This window comes from Meles meles, chromosome 10, assembly GCF_922984935.1.
Source record: "Meles meles chromosome 10, mMelMel3.1 paternal haplotype, whole genome shotgun sequence".
Taxonomy (NCBI): Eukaryota; Metazoa; Chordata; class Mammalia; order Carnivora; family Mustelidae; genus Meles; species Meles meles.
The window spans coordinates 14,001,242-14,009,614 of NC_060075.1; positions in this window are offsets into that span (position 1 = coordinate 14,001,242).

Consider the following 8,373-nt stretch of genomic DNA (forward strand, 5'->3'; position numbering starts at 1 on the left):
TCTCACTGCTTGTGTGCCCAGAAACCCTGGGCTCCTTTGCCCAACCTCTGTCCTGCCACCACACAAAAGAAGTGATGGTTCTCTCCCTAGCTCGAGTGAACATGCACAGGTTCGTTCTTTAAAAAGAAAAATCTGGGGGGAAATAAGCAAATACGAGCTAAGACTTGAGATGGAGGAGGTGCGGGGTGTGGGTCAAGGTCTTTGCTGTCAGGGCACACAGGCGGACACCCATCATACAAGGATTAAGTGGGGGTACTTCTGTTCAAAGTACTCAGTAATTTTAGGCATCGTATTCAAGGTGATCAAGGAAAAACTGTTGAGATTGACTAAGTTGTCTTGTCGAACCAGCATAAACTTGGTGGTTTAAAATTGGTATGAAAGGGGCGCCTGGGTGGCTCAGTCATTGAGCGTCTGCCTTCGGCTCAGGTTGTGGTCCCAGAGTTCTGGGATTGAGCCCTGCATTGGGCTCCCGGCACAGTGGGGAGGCTGCTTCTCCTTCCCTCTGCCTGTTGCTCTGCCTACTTGTGCTCACTCACTCACTCTGGCGAATAAACCTTTAAAAAAAATAGGTATGAAAAAGAATTGTTAGGTAGACACTAGTAGGGAAAATACACAAACTACTTGGTTTCTTGTCTTACCCATTGATAGTGTTACTGATGTTAATAATGCATTTTTAGAAGCTTGACGGGTAAGGTTTTTAAGGATTCTGTCAGGGCACCTGGTGGCTCGGTTAAGCACCTGCCTCATGGGCTCAGGTCACAAGTTCTGGGATTGGACCCTGTGTCAGGGTCCTGCTCCACTGAGAGCCTGCTTGCTGCTTCCTCTGTCTACTTGTGCTTGCTTTTTCTGTCAAATAAAAGAATTTCTGAAACTGGCTCCCCCTGAGCAGGGAGCTAGATTCAGGAGGACCCTGGCATGACCTGAGCTGAAGGAAGCAACTTAGCTGACTCAGGCCACCCAGGTGCGCCAGGCGACCAGTAGTTTTCAAAAGGGCAAGCATTGGGGCCCCTGGGTGGCCCAGTGGGTTAAGCCTCTGCTTTCTGCTCAGCTCATGATCCCAGGGTTCTGGGGTCGAGCCCGCATCAGGGTCTCTGCGGGAAACTTGTTTCGCCTGTCTCTCTGCCTGCTTCTCTGACAAATCTTTAGAAAAAAATGTCAAGCATTTATTTAAATTGTGCTGGCTCCATCAGTAGAGCATACGTCTGTAGGTCTTCGGGGTCCTGGGTTCAAGTGTTCAAGCCCCACGTTGTGCTTAGAGATCAGTTTAAGAGAAAATTATAGCAAATAGGGTAGAGACGGAAGGTAAGTTCTAAATATTCTTCAAACACCGGAAGCCGTTTCTGTAGGCAGGAGCAGCAAAGGAATTCAGATTTTGAGAGTGCACGTGAGTGGGGCCAGAGAAGCAGCCAACTCCCTGCTGAACATGGATCCCAGCCACCTCACGCAGGCTTCCTTTGTATATGAGTGGGCCTCTGAAGGAACTTGAGCAGGGCAGTGCTTGCTGCTTTGTATTAAATGACAGGACGAGGGGTGCTTGGGTGGCTCTGTTGGTACCTTTGCCTTAGGTCATGTCATGATCCCGGAGTCCTGCTATAGGCTCCCCTTTCCTGCTCTCACTTCTCCAAAATTTAAAAGGAAAAAAAAAACCACCAAACACTCCCATTGCTGATTCTGAATACAAAAATACCGAAGATCCTCACCGCAACTAACCAGGTCTTCATTAGACCACGTCAGCTCTGCACAGAAGAAAATCTATGGAGCACCTAATACGCCAGGTCCAGCTGATGTGCTAATTTCCTTTCAATCAAAAGATGCTTCCCCCTCAAATGGAGATACTTCCAGAATGCTTATGTAGTCCTGTCTTGGCCGACAGTGAACATAATCTATAATGTAAAACTGAATTTGGGGGGGGGGGGGTGAAGATTCCTTCCAGATAGCATGCTTACAGAGGGCTGGTTTTTACTTAGCTGTAGACAAAGCCTCATTCACTTCGGTGTTCGACTCCGTTACTGGGTAACATTTCTACAGACAGAGCACTTGCCAGCTACTGGGCCTGCCCCGGAGGTGTGAGCACACAGCCGAAACCGTGCTGTGCAAAATGGTCCGCGTGGTCCCTCCAGATCCAGACTCCTTTGCAGTTCATCTGGTGCCATGTAAGTCCCTCAGGGCACCTGCTCCAGGCCTCTGGTCCAATCCCTCTTGCTGTCATGGTGATGTTATCTTGGGTCCCTAAGTCTCAGGAGAGGCGAGAGTCTCTCCATCCCAAATGATGTATGGAGATGTGGGAGATTTTTGAGCTTGGGGTTTGGTGTTCATTTTCCCAATATATCCTGGCATGAACTATCCTGTAACACTTGTTTTTCATGAACTCAGTATATTCATGGGATTCTCTTACTGCAGGTCTCGATTTTTTGAGTAAACACTGTTTTAGTGGTTATTCATGATAATTTTGAGTATTATAAAGGTGTAGATGAAAATGAGCTTTTGAAAGATAATGTGTGAGCAGAAGAGGGAGAATGTCAAGCAGGCCTTCCACTGAACAGAGCCTGCTGGAGGCCGAAATTAAACTTAATTTGACAGAGGTACCCAGGCCCCCCCTAAAATGAGAGGTTTTTCATAAGAGGCCTGGTTCATCTCTGGCCAGAGAAAGCTCTGACAGATCTGGGGGGAGAAAGGGCGCCCTTCAGAAAGAAGAGCTGTGTGGAAGCCCTGAGGCAGTCACAGGCAGAGCAGACAGCAGTTCTTAGGTCCGTTCTTGGCATCTGGTGGCCCCTCAAGTGTACAGGCTGCATTGGTGAAGTTCGGTATCGTAGGAAATAGTGGCATCCTGACCCTGCTGTTGGAACCAGCCAGCAGAGCTCAGACAGTAGGGTGTTCGAGGTTAGGGGGAGGTGGGGACCTCGAGCTGGAGCCTGTAACTAGTAGTTCCTGAGTTGGGGGGGGCCCTTCCTGCTAGTGCTGGGACAGCTGTGGGAGCCTGAGAAGTTGACACAGGTGAGGGAGTGTGTGCAGCACAGGCTTTTGGCCCAGTGACCAGTAAGCCCTCTTGCATGCAATTTGAAAGGCCCAATCCTTTGTTAAGTCTAGTTTGCATCTTCGAGTCTTCTTATATTCAAGCTGAGCACACTGCTGTTCCGACATTTGAGGGGACGGGTGCGGTAAGCTCGTCAGCGCGTATGGCCTTGTGTCATTTTAACCTTCAGCCTCACAGGAAAACGGCAGTGATCGTGTATTAAACTTCAGGTTCACCGTTTATCATTGAGTTTTCATCCTGCATATGTGTGACCCTGCGGATCCAATTGCGGATACTACAGACACGATGACACCTACATATGCAAGAACGTACTTTCTGCTCTGCAACCCCACTGCAATGACCAGGGTATATCCTGGCAACACATCTCTTTCTCCCGCTGTTCCAGTAGTCTTTCAGCAGGAAGGGTCCAAGTCCACTTAACATACACTGTACTTCTAACCTTAATTTAATGAAATTTTGAGCCTCCGGCTTCTTTTAGTGACTCGGGAAGGAACAGATAGTAGATGTCTCCTTCCTAAGATTTATAGTCTAACTGATCCATTTTCTTTCAGTGGGAACTGACTCCTGTCCTTGAGATCAGGACCTGAGCTGAGATACAGTAGGATCCCGTAACTGACTGAGCGCCCCTAGGCTATTCTGACATACCCATAACTGGTTATTCCTCTGGCTCATCTTGCTAGGTGAGTTGCCACATCTTGTAGACGCGCCATTTCTAGGGCTGCTTCCTCTTCGCTCTCCATGGCAGTCCTTCCTCGTCTTGGGCCCCTGTACAGGCTGCTGGGGGCCATCCATGCCTGTGTTCCTCTGACATCCCATTCCCCCCACCCCCACCCCCCAACCCTGCCACTATCCTGGTAGTGCTGTTCATGGCCGCCCATCAAACACCTGTAGACCGCCTTTGAGAAAATCCTTTATCTTGATCTTGATCCATTTCTCATGCCATTATTATTTTTTTTTTTAAAGAACAAGTTAAAGTGCAGTTCAGTGTTTTTCCCAATACAACATTGTGCAGTTCTCAACACAATCTAGTTGCAGACCATTTTCATCCTTCCCAAAAGAAACTTGATTCCTATTAGTCTCTTCCATCCCTCCCTTGCCATAATCCCCAGCAACCACTGGCCTGTGGCATTCGCACCTGAGAGGGGCTTGCTGTCTCTGGACTACTGACCGCTTCACACAAATGGAATCATAGTATGTGGCCTTCGTAACTGGCTTCTTTGACGTCCTGTAATGTTTTCGGGGTTTATTAACGCATGTATCCGTAATTCCACTCCCCACTATGTGGCTGGGCCATTTTGTTTATGGGTTGTCAATGCCTAGATACTTGGGTTCCCATTCCTGGCTGTGAATGCTGCCGGGAACGCTCAGCACGTACAAGTTGTGTGGACATGTTCTCATTTCTTTGGTATATATACCTCAAAGCAAGATTGCTGGTTTTTGATAATTCTATGTTTGAACATCTTGAGGAACCAAACTTTTCCGAAGTGGTACGTGCTGGGTGCCTCAGCTGATACGATTCTGCCTTCTGCTCAGGTCATAATCCGGTCCAGGGATCAAGCTTTGTATAGGGCTCCTTACTCAGTGGGAGTCTGCTGCTCCCTCTGCCTTTGCCTGTCTCTTCCCTTCCTCTCGTCTGCTGGTACTCTGCCTCCCTCCCTCCCTCTCCCAAGTAATGAAATAAAAAATGGTTTTGTGTTTTACTGATCTTACAAATTTTATTTTTATAATTAGAATTTTGCTTCTAAATTAGATGAGAAGGTTTCAGGTGGCTGTTTGCAAGCATTTCTGAAAATCGACAGTGTGTGGATCATTTTATTCCCAGTAAATGAAAGCACTAGTTGAATATAATCATCACTTTGTCGTTGTTTTAGGGTCTGTTAAATTCTAGGGACGTCCTGCTACGCCATGTAAGAGTACGTAAATTCAGGGGCACCTGGCTGGCTCAGTTGGAGTGTGTGACTCTTGGTCTCGGGGGTCATGTGTTTGAGCCCTGAATTGGGCTCCTTACTGGGTGCAGAACCTACAGTCAGTACCTTAAAATCGACATCATTTTTTTTTTTTAAGGTAAGTCGAATTAAGTAATAACTTACATGCAGCAAGATTATCGCCTACTACTTTGTGCTCCGTATCAACTTGTACTTGACCTCCAGTTCCTGGTGCCTCCAGTCTTCGGCAATTGTTTTTGGTATAGATGAAGCAATGCATTTAAGAATGAAAACAGAAGAAACTGTATGTTGTCAAAACTACCTTAACATCTGTCAGGATTCTGATGGCACCGTAGGCCAATGAAGTGAACCTTGTGAGCGTCTGCATGTTTGCTCAATAATTGATTACAGGCTCTTGAGCAGACACTGGTATTTTTTTTTTAAAGACTTAATTTTTTTTATCTAACAGAGATCACAAGTCGGCAGAGAGCCAGGCAGAGAGAGAAGGGGAAGCAGGCTCCCTGCTGAGCAGAGAGCCCAATGCGGGGCTTGATCCCAGGACCCTGGGATCATGACCTGAGCCGAAGGCAGAGGCTTAACCACACTGAGCCAGTCAGGTGCCCCAACACTGATAGCTTTGAAAATGTAAAGTTGAAGCAGGCACTATTACTGCCTTCGATGTGAATCCCCAGAACCTCTTCGTTACCTGGAGGTTTGTAAGCGACCTGCAGGGAGCACTGGTAAGGTGCTTGCCTCTCCATCCTCCCCATCTAACCCTTGTGCTGGGGTAGAACTCCGCCTGCTCGGCCTTGGGTCCCCCAGATAGCCTTGCATATGAGCAAAGTGGAGTTTCCACATCATCCTTGCTCAAGAGGACATGGACGGCTGGGCCAGGCCTCTCCATAACTGCCCGATGGTTAGATGGGACAAGCCTAATCCACCCAACCGGCCACTTGGCCCCTGGTCTCGCACACTGCCTCCTTCCCTCCCTCCAGCTGCTTCTAGAGAGAGCTGCACGACTTTGAAGGATATTGAAACGTATGTTTGAGAGTGTATTTTAGGATTATTTCTGTGTTTGTGTATTAATGATGAGGGGTTAATAGGACGGAACCCAAGCCTGATACCGGTCATTACCTGCTGGGGGGAGCCTTGTTACCGAGAGTGGGCCCTGGAACCAGATTGTTGGAATCCTGGCTCTGCCACTACAGCTGTGTGACCTTAATCCCTCAGTATTTTATATCATCATTTAAAATAGGAATTATGAATAGTAGCCACTTCAACAGATAGTAGCCAGGATTTACTGAGTTAGTATAAAGTGTTTGGTACGGCACCGGGCACACAGGAATTGCGCTATGTGTTTGCCATTATTAATACCGTTGTAGTCCTATTCCCATTACTACGAATGGACCTTTCAGTAACAGAAGGGGAAAGAGATTCAGGACTTGTCTCTGAATCATGAAGTATTAATGAAAGACTGCCTCACACATGGAAACGTACTTGACATTGGCAGACAAAATATTGAGGCCTTTGCCATCTTATTATCCTTCCGAAGTGTCCCTTGTAGAATTTAATTTCACATAACTCGTTACCAACTACACAATTTAGGGGATGTGAAAAAAAATAACCAGAATTCAGCAACACACAGCCTTCCTGGGTGCCAGGCCCTCTAAAGGGGAGCCTGCCCAGCTGGCTTCACAGGGCTACGAGACTTCCCTGAGCCTCAGGAGTTGTGCCTCTGCTCTCAGTGACACCATCGTTCCACGCTGGATACCCTTTCAAGTCCCTTTCCACGGGACTCGAGGGTTTCTGCGGAAGCACTGTAATTTCTGCAGAAGCCCAGGTAGGTGAATTCCAGCATGCTGGTGTTCAGGGGGCCGTGTTCTCACACATGTACCCTGCTGGGAGGAATATTTTCATTCCAGCTGATCCCCAGAGGGCGTAACCCGCGAAGCCAGCGATGAGGTCTTCAGAGCATTGGGACTGTTGTGCACGGAAAGAGAGTTACTCTCCTATCATGTTCAGCCGCCTCTTTGCTCCCTCTCACCCTCGACCTATTCAGTTTTCCTTACCTTTCGTAATGACTATCTGCTTTTTGCCATCTTGGAATATCCTGCAGAGGCTCCGTACGGATATATTCCTGATCTGTCCGAGAGACGCTGCTCTGCCTCCCCCTCCCTCTAGAACGATAACAGGAAGATAGAAGCGGTTGATGATGCATGTGTTCTCTCTGGCCTGGAGCTAGATTTCCCTCATGCTTCCTAAAGGTGAGTCCAACAAATAGGGAGTGAAATAGAGTGAAATGAAATAAAATGTGATTAATTGGGGCACCTGGGTGGCTCTGTTGGCTGGGCGACTGCCTTCAGCTCAGGTCGTGATCCTGGAGTTCCGGGATGAAGTCCCGCATCGGGCTCCCAGCTCCACGGGGAGTCTGCTTCTCTCTCTGACCACCTCCTCGCTCATGCTCTCTCTCACTGTCTGTCTGTCCCAAATAAATAAATAAAATCTTAAGGAAAAAAAAAAGCGTGATTAATTCTCTATGATCTTCCTCCTAACCATGTTCCCCTCCCCATCTCTATACAGTAACAATTTGAACGTTTCAGTGTGGGGAAGACTTGCCCGGCAAGCTTGGGGGAATGTGGATTTCTGAAAAGATCCTGATTCTGTCCAATCACGGATCTCAAGAATCGGCACCGAGCATCGCTTGACTGGTCTCAAATGTCCGGTTGATGAGCTACGCTTTGAGGAGCATTGCTTCATTGTACTGCCTGATGCATGCATGGTGTGAATCCCGTACGTGATTGAAGTTCTTCCAGTAGCCACATTTTAAAAAGTGAAAAAAAAAAAAAAACAACCAGGTGAAACGTTACTATGTTCATTTAGTATATCTAATACCATTTCAACATACAATCAATATAAAATGACTGTAGGATACTTTACTCTTCTCGTGTGTGCGTGCTAAGTGTTCACATTCTGGTGTGTATTTTACACTTAGAGTTCAGCTCAAATTTGAATGAACCACATTTCAAGTACTCGGGAGCTGCCCATGGTTAGTGGCTGTTTGTGCTGGTCCCAGCGTCTGGGTGGTGCTGAGGGGTGAGTCCCAACCCCACGGACCTTTCCTGGTTCGGGGCCATGGTTGCGGCTGCTCCAGCCCTGTGGTTTTTTTTTTTTTTTTTTTTTTATTTTATTTTATTTATTTGACAGAGAGAAATCACAACTAGGCAGAGAGGCAGGCAGAGAGAGAGGAAAGGAAGCAGGCTCCCTGCGGAGCAGAGAACCCGATGTGGGGCTCGATCCCAGGACCCTGAGATCATGACCTGAGCCGAAGGCAGAGGCTTTAACCCACTGAGCCACCCAGGCGCCCCCAGCCCTGTGGTTCTTAACTACAATTACAAGGTGTGCCCCAGTAGCAAC